The sequence below is a fragment of the Panthera leo genome, chromosome C2, assembly GCF_018350215.1.
Source record: "Panthera leo isolate Ple1 chromosome C2, P.leo_Ple1_pat1.1, whole genome shotgun sequence".
In the NCBI taxonomy this organism is placed as follows: domain Eukaryota; kingdom Metazoa; phylum Chordata; class Mammalia; order Carnivora; family Felidae; genus Panthera; species Panthera leo.
The window spans coordinates 38,548,414-38,569,802 of NC_056687.1; the positions used below are offsets into that span (position 1 = coordinate 38,548,414).

Here is a 21,389-nt window from a genome sequence, read left to right on the forward strand (position 1 = left end):
TAATGAGCAATAAAGTTTTTCACTTTTTCTCCTATACTGCTTTGATTTCAGGCTTTAATGACAGAAATCCACTGTCTTTGTCTTTTCTTGGTGGGCAAAGTCATCTCTAGAACAGAAATCCCCTGAACCATGTCTTCATTAAGTATCTGTGGAAGATTGGTCTTTTACTTTGTCATCTAGTGAAGTTTCTGGGAAGGTTTCCAGCTGTGATTTTTTTTCTTTTTATTTCTAGTAAGATATTTCAACCTGAAAGGAAAGTGGGCTTAATCAGTCACTGTTTATGAGATTGATAGAAGTTACACATTGCTGAACTTCTCCCATGAAAATCTTTGAAAATATTGAAACATCCTCAAAATATCCCCAAGTTTTAAAATTAAAAGGGAAATCATTTTTGTAATAAGGGAAATAACATCTACATTTCTAATATAGCCCCCATGAGACATAATTTGTGAATGTGATATGCTTCAACATTTCCAATTGTAAGGTGATTTCATTATTAGAATACATAAGTTCTAATATCACTTCAACTTTAAATTACTTTTTGGCGTTCATGTTTATAAACATTTAACATGTTTATAAACACAGAAAATCTATTTTTATAAAAAATTTAAGTGTGAATTATCCAAATATGTATTACTCAAAGACTATTTGACAGCCATTTGATCATTCTAATATAGTGGGAGTCTAGATTGAGCTGAAAGTCATTTATTTGATTATTTTAAAAGCTTCCAATTAATTTGTAATTCTGTTTAAATTTTAATAGGAGAAATTTAATTGTTTTCAGTATATAATGATAGGGGGCTGCTTCTGTGCAAATCAAGTTAAATTCTTAAAAAAATTATGCCTGATAATATTTGTTATTTAAGTGTATACTTCTTATTATTCCATGAGAAATTTTTCTAAAAGAATTTTAAGACAGAGCCTGAAATATCAAATCCTCAATTATGTGGTATTATAATTTTTAACACACTAAGTGAATTCACACTTTTTTAATCAAAGTTTTGATATTTTAAAACTGTTCTCTCCCCCAGTATTTTTTTTCTAACGATAAAAATAATACTGATTTAAAGAACATTCAGTAAATCCATTATTTTTCTTCTGTCTTTTAAAAAACACTTAAGGCATTTTAGACCTTGAAAGGAAAAAACTTTCTCATAGTAGCTTACTACATATACACTGTGCAATTCACTTATATAGTTCTCACCTTCTGATAAGCTTAAATTGCTTATAGAAAACATTTTTCTACCACAGTATGCTGAGTGTAGCCGTGCATGTCGGTATTATAGCTTTAACAAGAACTTCTGGCTACAAATTCAGTACTTTCAACTAGAGAAGGAAATGGAATAGACTCTAGTCAGCTTCAGACATGCTTAATTCCTAATTTCTTTAGTTGTGATTCTGTGTATCTAACAACAGAGTTTCTTTCCTAACTTTTCCTTCCATTCCCCCCCCCCCCCCCCCGTTGCTTTCACTTATTATTTCCCACAACAGTCTCTCTCTGTTTGCTTCTGCTTCTGTTGTTATTTTGTTTTGTTTTGTTTTGTTTTTGCTTTTCTTCCTCCTTATAATCTCAGAGGTCAGCATATACATGAGGACACAAAGGAACTCAGGGTGAGGGCATAGCAAAGGAGTTTTGCTTTTACCTTTTCTTCACTGATCTGCCCCAAAGTACATATGTGTACATTTGGAATATGTGTACAACTTAGGCAATTAAATGAGATGACGATGGGGGCGCCTGGGTGGCGCAGTCGGTTAAGCGTCCGACTTCAGCCAGGTCACGATCTCAACGGTCCGTGAGTTCGAGCCCCGCGTCAGTCTCTGGGCTGATGGCTCAGAGCCTGGAGCCTGTTTCCGATTCTGTGTCTCCCTCTCTCTCTGTCCCTCCCCCGTTCATGCTCTGTCTCTCTCTGTCCCAAAAATAAATAAACGTTGAAAAAAAAAATTAAAAAAAAAATAAAAAAAATAAATGAGATGACGATGGAAATGATATATCCCTGTTCAAATAGCATCTAATTACCTGTCAATGATCTACTCTTTGGTTCCACATCTACTTCCACCAGTAGAAAGAGCATTTAATTTATGTGAATAATTCATTTGGGAGGTCTACATAATTGGCTCTTTAGGTAGTTGTTTTTCACCAGTTCAGATATGGTTGAATAATTTATGGTTGTGTCCTATTGTGGGTCTCTGTTCCAGTTACCTAGAAATAAGCGTGGGTGTGTATTACTCCTCTGCACTGCAGATGAACAAAAAGTATAATAGCCTTTCATTTATTTATTTTACTTAGTAATACAAAGCTTCCAGAAGTTTGGGAAATAGAAATGCTACATTTGTCAGAAAAATCCCGATTAATATCATAGCACTTTGGAAAAAGATAAAGGAAATAAGAAAGCACTCCTTATTTTACAGAAACGAAAACCAAATCTCAACAATGGTAACCAAATTTCCTTTATTCACCCAAGTTTAAAATGGATGACTCAGGATTTAAATTCAGTTCAATCAGTGCCCCAGACTTCCATTCGTTCAGCTGTTTTCTATTTCAATTGCCAAGTTTAAATTGTCACTTATGCTAGCCAAAGTAACTTTTGAAGAACTAGGATGGTCCCTACAATAATGTTTAGCCCTGAAGATGAACCCCTAGATGCCTGAAGGTGAAAAACTGGTTAGTCTTAAGAAATATTTTCCTTTTTCCATCCTCTTTTAGCAGGCCTTTTTCTACATGCATGCCCTTTCTGGAAAGTTGACAAAAGCCTAACAAACTGACTGTTTCTAGCAGGAGGTTATAACCACACAAAATATCCGTGATTAGTATAATATCTTCTGGTCACTCCATAAGAGTTAAAATGGTCTTTATATTTTATCTTCAACCTTATAGTTCCCAATGTTATATTCTGTATGCTATAGCCTACAAATTAATATGTATTAACTGATTCTCTTGTGCTGTACACTCATTTGCAATTTCCTTTTTATCATTTTCTTTCCTAGTAGATTGCCAGGCCATTGATATTAGAGAAATAGCCATCTTCTTTGAGTCCTTCTCGTCTTTAGACCACTGCTTCTCTTCTGTTCTTCCGAATCATCTTAAAATCCACTCTTCTGCATTTTCGAAGTAACTATCATTTCTAGTAAATGAAGGCATTAACTTCTTTAAAGACAGAGTAATTCCTAGCCTCTCTTTAGTTTTATTCTATCCCCAACAGTGCCAGATGAGGCATATAGGACAAAAACCAAGGTAAGACTGAAAAGAAATCATTGGATTTTCCCAGAAGGAAATCTTACTGATCATAAAGAAAACAGTCTCACTAGAGCAAGTAGAACAGAAGGCAAATTGAAATGGATTAATCAGGAAATTAGTAGGCGGTGGGGAAGTAAAATAAATGGAAAGGCCACCCATTTCAGAAAATGAATCATGAAAAGTAGAACGGAATGAGAAAAGAAATTTTTGTCAAACAGGGTTTTAAAATAAAAACAATAGAAAGAGAGATTGTCCATATTTTGAGATAGAATTTTAAAAAATCCCAAAGAATGGGAGTGAAAATGACTTGTGTGATATCACATACACCCAGTGGGCAGGCTTGAATTTCCTGTCTTACTCTGGTACTCACTGTCAAAGTTCTGCTCTATTACTTTGCAGGTCTTATACCTGATTCCCCATGTTGTTATTTTGAAACCACGAAAAAGCAACACGGCAGCTTTTCTTCCTATTGGCTACACAAACACTTAATTTCCACTATCTTTACCATTTATGCCTGATGCACCTTGAATAAGCAGGTGAAAAATAGAAATGGATAATGGATATATGATTCTTTTTCATCTTGTACCTTTAATCCATGATCAAATCTTTATTGTTTCTTAAAAAAAATATTTGACCGAGGGGCGCCTGGGTGGCACAGTCGGTTAAGCATCTGATTCTTGATTTCAGCTGAGGTCATGATCTCATAATTCGTGAGTTCAAGCCCTGTGTTGGGCTCTGCACTGCCAGTGCAGAGCCTGCTTGGGATTCCCTCTCTCTCTGTCTCCCCTGCTCATTCACTGTCTCTCTCTCAAAATAAGTAAATAAACATTAAAAAAAATATTTGATGTATAATTTCCTGAAGAATGAGTTATTCACAGTTATTAGGCATATGGATAGTAGACAAAATAACACTACTATCTTTTGTATAAATCATGAAATGATGGCATGGTTCAATTAGTACTGAAACTCATGTTCCTAACCTGCCCTCCTGTATGCTAATGTTGTTTTCCTTGTTCTAAATGTGAGGGCCCCAGTGACTGTTTATGAACAATCATGCCTTATTTGCCTGTTTTGGATGGAAGCCTTTTGCTGTTTTCCTGTGGAACAGCTGCATAACTTGGGCCAGGACCAAATTGTTCCAGTTGACATTACTATAGAGGCATTGTATTCTTTCCTTAAAAGAGAGATTACTGTACATGTCTGTCTATTGTTTTAATTTTAGTTTAAAGTGAGGACAGAGCTAATGCCAACCACTTTTCTTTCAAGTCCCCAGAGTTTTTGCAACCTTCTTCTTTCTTTGGCTGAATTCCCAGACAGCTTTCAGGCAGCAGCATTCTCCATTTATAGAAGTAGAGAAAGAAAAAAGCTGTTACATTACATTAAAGTCATGACCTTAAAAGGTATGGGGTTGCCCCCCCACCACAAGCTATAGCTAAAGAATCATCATTTATTTTAATCAAATGTTTAACACTATGTAAATTTGCTTCACAAAAGCAGTGGGACATTTTCAGTCAAATAAATGTATATTTGGCATTTAATCTATAAAAGAAAATAATTATAGGTATGGATAAACTTTTCTGTGTATCCAGCATGATGTTTATATTTTGCTTACTATTTTACCTTCTGATAACCACAATTTTTCTTATGTTTTGGCATAAATCTAATATACATAATAGCCTAGCACAAAACATCCCTTGTTAGGGACAATTATGTGTCCCTCTAAAATGGGACAAAATGATTTTTAAAATGATCAAGAATTTAAGAAGAAATCTGATAAGAACATATTGATGCATTTGATGCACTTTCCTATTAGCATAATAGAGATGAAAATGAGATGTAAATTAAGGCAAAACAGTTTTATTATATCAAGCCAGTTTTCTCAGCCTAAAATGACATTTTTACAAATCATAGTTTATTTATTACTTGTCATACAATCTAATCACAGCCAGAAGAAATGACAAAGTAAACCAGGAGTTAAAGAAAGCCAGTCATCATCAGAGTGAAATGTTGTAGGCCAAAACTGGACAAAAACGTAAATTTTGAAAAAAGAATATTGATCTACAGTAATAGCAATGTCATACCATTTGACCTAATGCAAAATAGATGTTAATTACACGATAGTTATTTCTCTACTGCCATCTATGTTATAGAAAGCTATCTCATTAACCATCCAGGTCTGTATTTCTGTTCAGATATGATGCCTAAGTGGTCATGCTCTGGGGCATTAAAAGCTGTGGGGTACATTAGAAAGAGAAACACAAAACTAGGTTTGAATTATAAATCTGTGGATATCTGTGGCCTGAGTGGATTTGAAAAAGTCATTTAGCGACATGAAGTATTTTATTTTTAATTAATAAACTTTACTTTTCAGAGCAGTTGTAGGTTCACAGTGAAATTGAGTAGAAAGTACAGAGTCCCCATATACCCCCATCTCCACACATGTTCAACATCCCCTACTATCAACATCCCACAAACCATGAACCTACATGGACCTATCATTTTTAAAACAAAATCCATAGTTTACATCAGGGTTCACTCTTATTCTCTAAAAATTAATAGAATTGAATCTAGTGAACAAATTGTTTTAAAGATTACTAACAATGTATATGGAATTTCTGCTTCTAAGTAAATTTATAATAAATAATAATCATGAAGATGATAAATTATGATTTTTTTCAAAGAATTACAGATTCTATATCTTACCAAATTTTAAACTTAGGAGTCTTAATTATATATTTAATACATATGCTAATATTGGACTGCTATGGCAATCCTAGAAACTGAGTTATCATCTCAAATTTCTTCCATGGCTCCGAAATTCAAGGTTCCATGCAGAATGAACACGCTCTAGGACAATGGTCTGTGACTTTCAATAGCCTGTTTGAACAGCAAAGGTATCTATACCAGAGTCATGGCTGATTGAACTGATTGAGCAACATGGCTATGTTAGCTGAGGTTAAATGGTAATAATGAGGTGATAGAAGAGAGGCAGAGGCATGAACCCCTGTCAGGGGCAAAATATAATATAGCTTGAAATGTGAAACTGGAAAATACTGAGCCACAGGTACAGTACCTTCATAGTGCTAAAGGTAGAAAAAGTTTTAGAGTAATTCGAATGGACTGGAAGGGATAGAGAATGAGTTCTGGTCCCACACACGTGAAAAAGGCTACACTCCAGAGCACTTCTGCTGGGATGAAAGAGAAGTTATAACCAGTTAGCAAGTTTTGACCAAAAGCCAAAACAGGAGATCTGAAAATCTTACACAACTGAAACTGAGTGAAAGGCATGACTCATGAGTGTTTGAGAATCCAGGGTCTGTGATGTATAAAACCTTATTTTGATATGGCTTCCCAAATTGTTTTGTTTATTCTGTTATTTAAACCATGCAACTATCTTGTTGTAAAACACTTACAAATTCATAATCATTTCTAGTTTGTAGAGATAAGGAAATAAGGAAAATAAGTCTTGTGGGGTTATATGACCTTTTCACACAGATGATAAATGGTAGAACTGAGATTACAAACATGCTTTAAAAAAATTTGACAACTGGAACACCTGTGTGACTCAGTTATTTGAACGTCGGACTTCAGCTCAGGTCATGATCTCAGGGTTTGTGAGTTCGAACACTACATTGCACTCTCTGCTGTCAGCATGGAGCCCTGCTTGCACTCTCTCTCTCAAAAATAAATAAACATTAAAAAAATTAACAACACTAATGGTTATGTTTTCTTGTTTACCCAATGTTTTCAGTTCTCCTATTTTATTGATTTTTCACAATAACCTGGTCAAGTTGGCAAGAATGAGAGCTCTCACCAACTATTGGGAAAGCCTATATTTCAATCAAATATGTAAAACAAAATGTAATTTATAACACAATTAGCACTTATGTAAGCTCAAACCTATTGGTATATCTAAGTATTTCTAAAGAGCTTCTAAATATATCTAAATAACTTCTGACTAGATTTTATGATTCAGTATATTTGTTTTCTTATGACATATTTGACTTTAAAAGCAGATTATATTCTTAATTTTATATATCTTTAAGAAGATTAGGACTGCAGGTTACAACCACAAGGCGATACCAATGCAAATGCAGTGTGAAGTCCTAAAGGTTGAATAGAATGAGCTGGAAGTTAAAAGAAAACACTCTTACAAGTCTGTTTTCTTAAGTGCTTTGCTTACAATATCACCAAAATCATTGGTGGAATAAATATCATGAGGGCCTCCTTACCATTTAGATACTCTCACAATGTCAGTTGTTGGCATAATAAAGGTTGCGGGACATTTAGATTTTGTTTTGTTTTGTTTTGTGTTTTTGTTTTTGGGTTTTTTTTTTTGTTGTTTGTTTTGTTTTGTTTTGCTTGTGTTTGTGTTCCAATATCTAGATTCAACTTTGACTTAATTAATTAAAGGCCATATAGCCAGTTTCTTCTACCATGTTTCCAAAGGTATAAAAATTGGGAAATTAGCTCTAAGTTTTCATAATTAAAAAGCCTATATAGTCATGTGCTGTCCTTCCCATATGAATTTCTTTTCTGAGGCCCATATGGTCTTTTTCTCCCATCTCATGGCTTCAAAATTTAATCACACATTGACTCTCTGGAAACACACAAGTGGTTATCTTGGAAATGAGACCGAATATATTTGGTTTTGTTTTCGAAACAAGAAGCTGACTCTCAGTACTCTCCACTGCTGTTATTTAGGCTGGGCATCCGTAGTGTGTTGGGCACTCAATCATTTTCAATTAAATGTTCCTATGTCTTGCAAAAGTCCCATAAGAGCATGCAGAACCACGATTATAGATCCATAGAGGAAATGTACTTCTTGAACATTTCTTGGTAAGCAGTTTTCTTGCAACAAAAAGCCAATTATTTTGAGGGATTATGTAAATGTTCATTGGGAAACTAACACAAAAATGTCTCAGTATGTTTACGACACCATTGTGGAATGATGCTGTCATATACGTTGATGAGATTTTCAAGATGTGGACTTTTAGGCTCATGGGTTTAAAAATCTGTAGGTTTTTATGTATTAATTATGAGATTACATCCTAGTATTTTACTCTTTATCTAAAGATATATAAACATTGCCTGTGTGTTTATACAAAAACAAGTTATCAAAATGGTAATTGTAGGAAAATTGCAGAAACAAAAATCACTCCTAATATTAGAAAAACCTAAAATTCTAATACTATACCTCATCCTTTTTTTATATCTCATCCTTAATTAAAGAAAACATTAACCTTTGCTCAGCAAGTGCTATTCATTAAGATTTGTTTTTTTATACTTGCAATTTTTTAAAAAAATTTATTGATTGATTTGTATTTAAATTCAAGTTAGTTAACATACAGTGTAGTCTTGGCTTCAGGAGTAGAACCCAGTGATTCATCTCTTACATATGACACCCAGTGCACATCCTGAAAACTGCCCTTCTTAATGCCCATCACCCGTTTAACCCATCCGCCCAATGCACCCCCTTCCAGCAACCCTCAGTTTATTCTGTGTATTTAAGAGTCTCTCATGGTTTGCCTCCCTCTCTGTTTTTACTTTTTTTTCCTTCTCTTCCCCTATGTTCATCTCCTGAGTTTCTCAAAGTCCACTTATGAGTGATATCATGTGATATCTGCCTTTCTCCAACTGACTTATTTCGCATAGCACAATACCCTCTAGTTCCATCCACACTGTTGCAACTAGCAAGATTTCTTTCTTTTTCATCACCGAGTAATATGCCATTGTGTGTAGGTATGCATAGATAGATAGATAGATGTCATAATGTTAGAGCTTAAAATACCTCTGGTGATCACAAGTTAACTTACAGAGAAATAGATTATTCTGTGCTTGTGTTAAATATTTTGACTATTATGTTTGCATAATATGTGAAGGAAACAAAATGTGGAAGCTAAAATTAATTCTTAAAAGTGAAATAGAAAAATCTTTTTTTTCAGCTAAGTATCCAAAGCATTCAAAATATTCCAGTTTAAGAAACAAAAACCTTTAACAGCACTTCTCAGTTGTGGTGAATTCATTCTTCTTAGAACTCTTTCTTTACTGTTTGTGCCATTCACCTGATTCTATATATATTTACTTTAGAGAGGATGGGCCAAATCAGTAACAAGGGCATTTTTGAGACAACAAATCTGAGAACACAGTAAAATATCAGCCTTGTTCTTTTGAGGGAAATGTAGAATAATAAATACCTTTCTCCTTTGAAAAGATAAAGCCATTGTCTAAAGGACACTAAGAAGGAGTCTATATGTACTTTTTATAAAACAAATTCAAAACAAGAGGTGTTCTTAGTATATAATGAGGATAAAACCCTAAGAGTGCTAAAACCACATCAGTTAGATTCTAAATTAATGTTGAATATTCATAATCAAATAGAATTACTATATGCTAATTATTTCGTGGGTTTTCATAATGCGTAGGTTTCATAAAATCTATCTTCCACAAAGATAAGTGCTTGTTCACATATGCCATTTGTCTGGTAGAACACTTTCCCTTTATTAATTAATTAATTAATTAATTTATTTATCTATCTATCTATCTAATTGAAGCATAGTTGACATATAACATTATGTTATTTTTAGGTGTACAGTATAGTGATTGGACATTTATATACATTATGATATAAATGCTCACCACAGAGAGTGTAGTTACTATCTGTCACCACACAAAGTTATAATATTATTGACTATATTCCTATACTGTACTTTATATCCCATGACTGTTTTATTTTATAACTGGAAATTTGTATCTCTTAATCCCCTTCACCCATTTTGCCATCCCTCCACACCCTTCCCCTCTGACAAACACCAATTTGTTTTCTGTATTCATGAGTCTTTCTGTTTCGTTTGCTTTGGATTTTAGATTTCACATATAAGTGAAATCATACATTATTTGTCTTTTTCTGTCTGACTTATTTCACTTAGCATAATGCCCTCTGAGTCTATCCAAGTTGTTGCAAATGGCAAGATTTCCAGCATTTTATGGTTGAGTAATATTCCACTGTGTGTATATGTATGTCTTTTTCATCTATTCATCCATTGATAGATTCTTAGGTTGCTTTTGTGTCTTGGCTATTGTAAATAATGCTACAATTAATATAGGGTAACATATATCTTTTTGAATTAGTATTTTCGTTTTCTTCAGATAAATACCCAGAAGTAGAATTGCTGAATTATATAGCATTTCTATTTTTAATTTTCTGAGGAAACTCTGTACTATTTTCCATATTGCCTGTACCTTTTTACATGCCCACCAACAGTGTACAAGGGTTCCTTTTTCACTACATTGTCACCAACCCTCATTATTTCTTGTCTTTTTGATGATAGCCATTTTAACAGGTGTAACGTGATATCTCACGGTGGCTCCGATTTGGATTTCCATAAGAATTAGTGATATTGAACACTTTTTCATGCCTATTGGCGATCTGGTCTTTGGAGAAATGTTTATTAAGTTCCACTGCCTGTTTTTAATCTGTTTTTTTCCATGTTGAATCATATGAGTTCATTATATATTTTGGATATTAATCCATTATTGGATATAACACTTGCAAATAATTTCTCCCATTCAGTAGGTTGTCTTTTTGTTTTAATGGTTTCCTTTGCTGTACAGAGCTTTTTAGTTTTATGTAGACTCAATAGTTTATTTTTGTGTTTCCCTTGCCTGAGGAGACAGATAAAATATATGTGTGTGTGTGTGTGTGTGTGTGTGTGTGTGTGCATGTTTTATGGTTTCAGGTCTTTCATTTAGGTACTTAATCTATTTTGAGTTTATTTTTGTATATGGTGGAAGAAAGTAATTCAGTTTTTTTTTTACATGCAGCTGTCCAGTTTTCCCAATAGTACTTATTAAAGAGACATTCTTTTCTTCATTATATATTCTTGCTTCCTTTGTTATAGATTAATTGACCATGAAAGTGTGGTATATTTCTGGGCACCTTATTCTGTTCCATTTATCTATGTGTCTGTTTTTATGCCAGTACCATACTGTATCATTTACTCTATTTTTGTAGTATAATGCAAAATCTGGTAATGTGATACCTCCAGTTTTGTTGTTCTTTCTCGAGATTGCTTTTGGATATTTGGGGTCTTTTGTGGTTCCATACAAATTTTAGGATTATTTGTTCTAGTTTCATGAAAAATGCTATTGGTATGTTGATTATGAGTGCATTGAATCTATAGATTGTTTGGGGTAATATGGACATTTTACGGTATTAATTCTTTCAATCCATGAGCATGGAATATCTTTCCATTTATTTGTATCATCTTCAATTTCTTTTATCAGTCTCTTAAAGTTTTCAGAGTATATGTCTCTTACCTCTTTGGTTAAACTTCTACTTAGTTTTTTTTCTTTGATACAATTGTAAATGGGATTGGTTTCTTAATTCATATTTCTGCTAGTTCCAGATTAGTGTGTATAAATGCTACAGATTTATACATATTAACTTTGTATCCTGCAACTTTACTGAATTCATTCATTAGTTCTAATAGTTTTTTTGCAGTCTTTAAAGTTTTTTTATGTGTAGTATCATGCCATCTGCAACAGTAAAACTAAGAACATTCTTCTTCTGAAAGCCACATACTCAAACAATCTAAAGACATTTTCTTGCATTATACAGGTTTTTACAATGTGAGGTATATTGATTCAATTTTTCACATATAATCTCAGTTAAACAGAAGCCCCTAACCTTCACAGTTTGACAAAAAATATAAATGGCAAACAATGCCCCAAATTGTAGAAAATATGAATATTTACAAAAGTCTCTAATTAGAATAGGAAGAATCTGCCAGTAATTAATAATGGCTTTACTGCTCAACTCTTGCAAATTCAGAGTACCAGAAATATTTGGGATGTTTCAAGGAAAGAAGAAAGAAAAGAGAACCAAAATAAAAGTAGGAGAAGAGAACAGCAACCACTGTGACTTGTGACAAGCAGATGTCTCTGAAATGGTGTGCTGTCACCATCTTCAACTTCATCACTAGCACTCAAGATCAGAGTATAGGGATGAACATTGTGAGGTGACTATATAAAAACAAGATTAAAAATATAATAGCTGTGCAGCTCTAGGACAAGGAGACAGGCCGTAGGAACTCTCACTGTGGGTCAGTGTTTTTCAAATTGCTGGTTGTGTCATAAGAATGAGTCATAAGATCAGTTAACAAATTGTTTTTGAAAGCCAAACATAAAATAGAAAATAATAGAATTACAAAGGTAAATACAGAGAAATAAAGAAGAAAAAGAAAAATAAAGAAAAAGTCACATTGCATTAAAAAGAGCAAGCTTTTATTTCCTGCATGTGTTTGTGCATTATGTAAGGTTATAAAATATATTTTTCAGTGGATCACACCTCAGAAGGCTTGAAAATAATTGTATTAACACCAACTGACATGCAGCTGAAGTCTAAATCACTTCAGTTCCTCTAAAACAATCAGTATACAAAAATGTATGTTCAGACTGAAGAGATCATAGCTCAAAAAAAAAAAAAGCCACTAGAATGTGATGTTAAATAATGCAGATAAGTTTGATCTTTTGAGAAGGATTTCATTCAAATGATTAAAATATACTTTCAAAAATTTAAGTCTGAATTTCAGTTTTCTTCAGCATTGCTTTATATGGAATATTTAATTCCCCAGCTACCAGATAAATGATGTGCATTTTACCTTTATCTTTCTAAGACCATTGGATTTAATATTAGAAAAGAAACAAGTCATGGAGCAGAAGCAGTTCTATAATAGTAACAGTGTTTAACATAAGCATTACATCTTATAAGGTTAATTAGCATTATTTTTACAGTAGTACAAGTAATGGATTGTAAAGAAACTCTTATATGGAAAATAGGATCCCATCATTGTAATATAATGTACTCTGGAACTGAATGGGTTTTAAGCATCTGATTAAGATGCTTATAGATACATTGTATATGGCAACAAATTGTCCTTTTAATGTATGTTGATTAAGTGTTAGATTCTGAAAAACTTAGATTCTTAAATTCTTGATTTAAAAAAAAAAAGGTGAAAATGTTCCAAAACCTAGCTTAGCCAAAGGAAGATTTCAGAAGTGGCTAAGTTTCAAATAAGTTGAAAAATATTTTCTTAAGCGTGGTAGTTTTTATATATATCATGGTGATTTTAAGCTTATCGTACATACACAGAGGAATTTATTATTGCTTAGATCAGGGAATGGATGTTTGCTCAAGATTTCTTGATCTTTTAACCAGGAATTAATATTTTGTATTTACCAAAGAAAAGAAATGTTAAGTATAGATAAGGCATGGGTAATTGTTTTGCTTTAGCGCAAAGCCCTTGAGAGATTATCTTGAGCATTTGTCACAATCTTGAATATTTTTCCTTCAGTGCTAAAATCTGTCACTCCTTCAGGATCATAGCAATCTTATCTTTTCTAGAGATAATCTTTTATTTGTTGTGCCATAAATTGGCTGGAATTATACAGTTTGCAGTGTGACTGCATTGTTTCTCAAAAGCGTTAAAATAATCATCAATGAACACTATCTTTTCAGTAAAAAGTGGTCCAGGATTTCATAGACACTCTCAAAAGGGCCATTATTTTCAAGTCTTCTAAAGAGCACTTCCCTCTTGCACATAGGTTATTTTCTGTTTCAACTACAAGCTTTTAAATTTGGAGGCAAGAAGAGCTTTAAAAAAATAAAAAAACAGAATCAAGTAGCATATGCTCAGATTAATCAGGATATAAGTCCTTTTCTTATTTGCTACTGAGGTTTCCAACATAAATGATGAATTTAACACTGATGTTATTGTCCTATCTAAATCTAATCTTTCATGTAATGAGACTTCTGCTTGACACTGTAGTCGTGTAATAGTTTATTTCAGGAATTTACATGAGTGAGTAGATAGATTCAGAATCAGAGTGTCAACCTGCAATTTAATGGAAGAAGTAGGCTTGAATTTTCCACTTCAAACTGACTTCATTTATTACTGCATTAAACACCTTTGACCCCGTCAGAAAGAAGTAGTTTTGGTGATATTTGAGTTAGGGGTTTCATTGTTGAACTTTTTAAACAGGAATCACTGAGATGCTCAAACTGCAAATAGAAAGAAAAAAAAAACAAACAATACAATTCATTGCTTTTCTTAAAAAGAATTGTGCAGGTTAGGGAAATATCATATCTATGCTGGGCAAAGACTAACCTATAAAAATTATGATGATAAAGCATCTGATTGAAGAGCATGTCCACAAACCACTAAACACAAAAGAGCATGGAGACCAGTGAGGAAAAAAAAGGCTAAGAAACTATTTAACAATTTTTCCCTCTCATACAAAACACACAAAGGCATACTTATTAAATAAGTCAGTACAAATAACTGCAAAAGCCTAGAAATACAATGGAAGATTATATATTTAAAAACGAAATTGTTTAAAATTTCTTTCATCTGTTTAACTTCTTCAAGCCTCTCCTTTTTTTCTTCACTTACTGTACTATTTCAGCCCTAAATATTTGAAATATGAGGGCAGAGCCAACTTAAATTATGATATTAGCTGTATCAAAATATAAATTTTGTAAAAATACATATTTTAAATATTATATTAAAAAGTTTTAGAAGGCAAAAAATGTATAGATCTAATCACATATTCTAAATAATATTCATAATGATACATATTTTCACAGATCAGAAAAGCAAACAAACTTTGTAAATGCATCAAATACTCAAAGATACAGAGATAATATTTACTTTGACTGTAAATTTGTTTTTTTTTAATAATATAAAATTGTTTTTCTCATTGCTTTTCATGCTTATTCTTGCATGACGACTTCAAGAATGGTATTTAAAAAAATAAACCATTTACCCTCTCCTCATTTTTTCTTCACCTTGTTTTGATGTTCTGATAAAGACAAAGAGAAACAGAAACATTTGTTTCATCATGCCTGGGAATTAACCAAATAAGCAAAATGGATGGGAAAAAAGAAAACAGAAACCTTGATAGCATTGAAGACTGGTTAAAGAGAGAAGTAGGTGGTAGAGAGGAATTGAGGATTAAAGGTAAATAGTGGATTCATTAGCTAGGATTGGAAGATTTGATGTGATGCTCAGTGAGCTGAGAAGATGGGAGGTTATGATTTAAATACTTGAGATTTTTCAGCCTCATAGTAGTGAAGTAATAAAGATGACTAAGTTTAGTGTGTGACCATGACTGAGGTTAGGCTAATAAAATAATTATCAAATATGAGGGGATGAGGAAACTGAGGGATCAAGGTATTGATGGGTTATAAACGTAAACGTTTAAGTCCGTGAATTTTTGAGGAGATTCTTTCTTGTTTATATGACATTATTCTCTTTTGACTTCTCTCAGACCTCTTGGACTTCATTCTCTTTCTTTCTTCATCCTGTAAGTGAAAATATTCCACAATATTCAGTAATCTATCCTTTGGTTTTCCTGCTTGAGCTTGGCTCCAATATCTCTCTAAAATAAATCCAGTTCTGCCCTCAGCCCTGATTTCTAATTTCTCATTTCCTTATTTGCTGAATAAAAATGTATTTCTTGATTTTCTTCTAGCACTTGAACTCAGCATATCCTAAAGTGAAATCATCAACTTTCCCTGTCTGCTATATCTCAATTTGTTTTTATCATGATTTATTTTTTGTTTGTCTATTTGTTTATTTGGCTGGTTGTTTGGCGGCATCTTGGTTTTACATTGTTATTTTTTTCTTATTTAGGACTGAGATTTCTCCTGTTACACAGACTGGGCACCATAAAGAGAGTAGCTCCTCTCTCTTCATTAACACCATACATTTTCTCATTCCAGAAAGTTGTGTTTACTTTCCCAAGAGCTATTCTATTATCTTCTGCTTTCCTTTACCACTCCAACTTTATGTAGGACATGGTTTTCACTCTTAAGGACTCTGTATATGGTCTCTTTATTGAACTTCGTTTTTCAGATATTTCACATTGCTATACTTAAAGGAAACTCTGATCAGGAATACTCACTTCTTAAAAGCCTTAGCATAGTACTTTTATTTTTCATAAAGCACAGATATTTTAGCCTTGCATCCAAAGCCAGGCTTGAGTTATGAGCTAAAAAATATACAGTTTTTTTTTTTTTTTGTTCCCTCCTCCAACACATGTCTATAACCCAAATCTTTCTATTTCTTTGCTTTCCTACATTGTTCTTTTTATGACCAGAATGTTCCCTACCACATTTCATTCTCTTTCCCATATTAATGACAGCCACAGTCTTTTGGTCTGACACTAAAATAACACTTTTTTTTTTCATTTTCAGCTTTTGTCTTATAAACTTTGTCTTGGACTAAATTCCTTATAAGCATATTTGGTCCTGTTTTTTCATATCAATTTAATCTTGGCTTTTGATTTTATTACTCCCAATTCAGTTATCCTATTAAGTTACTTTAATTTTGCACCTTTATAATCTGCTACCTTAGCAAATGACAATATTCCTTATTATTAACCCTATTCTCTTCTCTTAGCACTTGTCATATTTAAATCCATATTTTTAACAATATGGCCTCTGGAGGGCAAGCTTCTTATCTTGGGTTCTGACTTCTCTTGAATCGGCATCATTCATTTCTATTATCCAAAATCCTACCACAATTAAAGGCACTAATCAAGGGGCACCTGGGTGGCTCAGTTGGTTAAGTGTCTAACTTCGGCTCAGGTCATGATCTCACGGTTTGTGGGTTCGAACCCCACATCGGGCTCTGTGCTGACAGCTTGCTCAGAGCCTGGATCCTGCTTTAAATTCAGTGTTTCCTCTCTGTGCCCCTTCCCTGCTGGTGCTCTGTCTCTTTCTGTCTCTCAAAAATAAATAAATGTGAAAAAAGTTTTTTTTAAAAAGACACTAATCAAGAGTTTTATCTTTTGTAAAGCCTGTTGTAATGTCCCTAATATAGGTATGATGAATCTTTATGTTTTATAACTCATTTATGTCACTTACCATGCCCTGCAAGTTTTATGGTTGATGATGATTGATGACATATATCTGATATAAACTACTAAAATGTAATATCACAGAGAGATGTTTATTTTTCTCATATCCCTCATAATTTCTGGTTCAAAAACTTAAACATATTTGTTTGTTGATAGTTGTTAGATATTAATTGTATAAACTCATGAAGTACCTAGTGAAGAATATATAGGCATACTTAAACAACAACAAAAAATCTTCATTGATCTCTTATCTGTTTTAAGATTATAAGAGTAGAACATTTTCTGGTAATTAAACTCATCAAGACTCATTGAAGACTACTTTAAATGACTCTGAAGTTTTGTTTTCCTTTGAACAAAACTGTGTCTATAAAGACAGACACATAAATATTTCATTGATTACATTTTGAAATGAACCTCAGCTGCGATAAGTAGAATATTCAAAGTTAACTTGGATAATATAAAAACTCCTTGATATTTTAAGAATTGCTTCCATAAAAAGTATAAAATCCATATTAGGAATGAAAAGAAAGCAAATTTCACCACAAATAAGTTTCCCAACAATCAAATCTGATGAAAAATTGTAGCTTGATGAATTCTCCAAGGTCCTAGATCAACATTTTACAATAATTAAGAATATGACTTTATATATATGTAGAGTGTTATTTACAAATCATTTGCAGAAATCTCTCATTTGATCTTCAATAACAAAATAATCTTTTGTATATCTTTAAACTTGAAGCAGTTAATGTAATAAATCGCTCAAAAGTAATCCCTTTCATTTTTTTCCTGTGTGGCAGCTACATCTTTTGCTTCCAATAGAGATCCATTACAAAATTATATTTTGAATTGGTCTCACAGCTCTAAGAAAAGCTACTCCTTGAACTTGCTTTGTATTTATATATTAAATTTTAGGAAAAGGAGTAAACAATACCAGCTACTAATTTTTTTCCTCTTCTCTTTTTTTTCTTCTACTTCACTTGGTTGGCAATGTTTGGGCTGTGGTTTGTGGATGCAACCTCCATGAACTCAATGAAGGTGTGCCCAGGCTAGATTCCCTGAGAATCCTTCTTCCCAGAGGCCCATAAATTTAAGTTTTTCAACTTGACCCAAATTTTAAAGTCACTTGTAAAGTTGAATTTAAATTCTCTCCCTCCATTTTTCTTTCTCTCCCTCCATTTTTCTAAAAATCTGATAGCAAAAACATAGTTTTATATATAGACACTTCAGTATAATTTCTTGATTTAAACGTTTGTGCTTAAAGCAGGAAAAGGGATCAAGACATTTATGTAACTTCTAGCATCTTCTTTCACTTTAGAGTAAAAATATCACAGGAGGGGCGCCTAGGTGGTTCAGTTGGTTAAGCATCCGACTTCGGCCCAGGTCATGATCTCGTGGTCCGTGAGTTCGAGCCCCGCGTTGGGCTCTGTGCTGACCACTCAGAGCCTGGAGCCTGTTTCAGATTCTGTGTCTCTGTCTCTCTCTGACTCTCCCCCATTCATGCTCTGTCTCTCTCTGTCTCAAAAATAAATAAACGTTAAAAAAAATTTTAAAAAAATCACAGGAAATAGAGGAGTAGTGGCCTTAAAAAAAATCTTCCTAGTATTAAATCTTCAATCACATCGTCTACCACCAGGGAATTTTAAACTGAAATAAAGGCAGTAGTCATCCTCATGTGCCATACAACTATAAGTACATAAGTATATGAGGCACCAAGTTATTAACTATGATTCCTTGATTTGTCTTATATGAAAGAAATGTAAGATACATGTATTTGTAAGTGTCTTTCTTTCCTTTTGAACTTTGAGCCAGAACAAGATGTTTACTTGGATACTATTACAGTGACTTATTTTTTTTCTTTCACTTAGGAAAAGTAAGTTTCATTTTCATAAGACTTATTTTAGTGTTAGATCCCAACATGTACTGTGCTTATGAAGGAAAAGACTCTGCAGAGCTCAAAGGGGATAGAACCATTTGGGGAAAGGAAGATACTGGAGGGTATATCCATTTCCCACTTTGGAAGACCTTTTACTGTTGTCTACTTCTATCAAGATACCTGGAGAATTATTTTTTAGAGATCTGCATTATGACACTTGCTTTTCGGTAACTGAATTGCTTATTCTTATTCTTCGCAAGCCTGAGCCTAAAAGAGGATGAGAGCTAAGAAGGCAAAGCAAGATTCCATTGCCATCAATACCTAGGGGGTAATGATCCCATATGCAGTTGGAAGAATCAGAAGGACTATACCTATGGTATAACTGTATAGAATAAATGCTCCAAAAAACAAATTAAAAATTACAGTGGAAATGAGTACTCAGTGGAACTTGTATCCAGTTCAAGATCTTAAATAGACTGCTAGATTAGTCTTCTAACACTGATTTATAAATAAGGAGTTATTCAAGATGTCAGAGAATCTATTATTAGATATCTAGAAAACAAAACACTAAGTTAATTTTTTTAATCTGTTAAGGTAAAACAACTCTACCAAGACTTTAGAAAGTAAGAGAATGAATGTACAAGTGTGTTTAGTTTCTCCTTTCACTTTTGTTGTTGTGGTGCTGGTTGTTGTTATTGTTGTTTTTTTCTGTCATTGTATGAAGAAACTGCTGCAAAATGTCATTAGGTGCATAAGGAAGGGGAAAAAAACCACATCTCTTTAGCCCTATAGATATGGTAGACAGGATCATAAATCAAATGTTATCTCCTACAGAAGATTTCCAAATTCTAATATCAGGGCTTTTTAAGGGGAAACTGAATTGACTATATTAATGTTCTCACTATGGAGTTATATAGTGTTATCTCATGCTTGGTGCAGTGTCACTGTCCTGTTACTCCTGGTGTCTGGCTCCTACTCTTTTTCAGCCTTATCACATAGAAACTATAGACTGGAACCACTTTTTAAATGATCTCCTTTGGTTGCCTGAACAGCAGGGAAGATTGTTATTCATTTGCAGCAAGAAACTCAATCATTTCTGGGTTCCAATTAGAGAAAGCCTAGGGGCCCTCTTTATTAAGATGAAACACAAATTGTATCAAGACTTGCTAAACCACTTAATATTTTTATGGTGATATTAAGAAGCTTGAACATTTTAAGTACTAATTGGAATATGTGTAGGGTATGTTTAATCGATGTATAAACTCTAACCTCCATTTCATTAAAATTGCGTCTTATGGTGCTTTTTTTTTTGCCACCTTGAAGATTTACTATACAGAGTAGGATCAAGAATCCTGCAATGTTCAGTGTCAGCAGTGACTTACACTGCTAAAATCTTCTTTTAACCATTTATACAGGTGCTTTTTCATTATTTTCTAAAAAAAGAAAATTATCTTTTTAGAAAATATTTTTTAATATAGACTGACAACTTAAGTGTTGATCTAGAGCTTTGACTTCATTTCTATGTACACAATGTAAAAATAAATATCTAAATTTAATTATATGATTACAGGGCCATATGCTTTAAGATGTAAATGAAATCTCGTAAGCAGAAGCAGAGAAAAATTATGACAGGTTGGATTTGAGGGGTATAATTTTGATTGTATGGAAATGTATAGATATATACATATAATTATGTCTGTGTATGTTTAAAAATTCTAACTTACACATCAAAGAAGTATTGCCTCTTAATAAAATACTTCCATTGAGTAGCATTTTCAGGATGAATGTTTTCAAATTCTAATTATCCTTAATATAACTTATTTTAATGTTGGGCTTATGTAGCTTTGTAGAAAAGACATACCTTCTAATATTTCTATTATATGCAGTAAGTCATAGTTTTATTGTGCCAGTTTTGCCTCCCTAAAAGGTACAATATTACCCAGGGTATCAGTTTTTGTTTTGTTTTTTTTTTTAAGTTTATTTACTTTGAAAGAGAGAGCTCCTTTGTGAGCAAGGGAGGGCAGAGAAAGGGAGAGAGAGAATCCCAAGCATGTTCCAGGTTGTCAATGCAGAGCCCAACTTGGGGCTCGATCCCATGAACTGTGAGATCATGACCTGAGTTGAAATCAAGAGTAGGTCCCTTAACTGACTGAGCCATTCAGGTGCCCCCAGGCTATCAATTTTAAAATAAGAATTAGTAAATTCAAAGATCAACTAGCAGATGTGGGATACATGGAGCAAGTTGAGAAATATTAGTGGTTTGGGTTTTATTAAAGATACTATGAGAGTGAGTTGTCTATATAATTGGATGATATAAATAATTGTATTTTTTCAATATTTTTGGATAACTAGTTTTTG

The 21,389-nt window shown here is 33.1% G+C and overlaps 1 protein-coding gene across 1 annotated transcript in view; it reads left to right on the forward strand.

The window, feature by feature from the left end:
- CADM2 (cell adhesion molecule 2) overlaps positions 1 to 21,389 on the forward strand; it is a 268,364-nt gene that overhangs the window by 145,799 nt on the left and 101,176 nt on the right. The window lies entirely within an intron of this gene.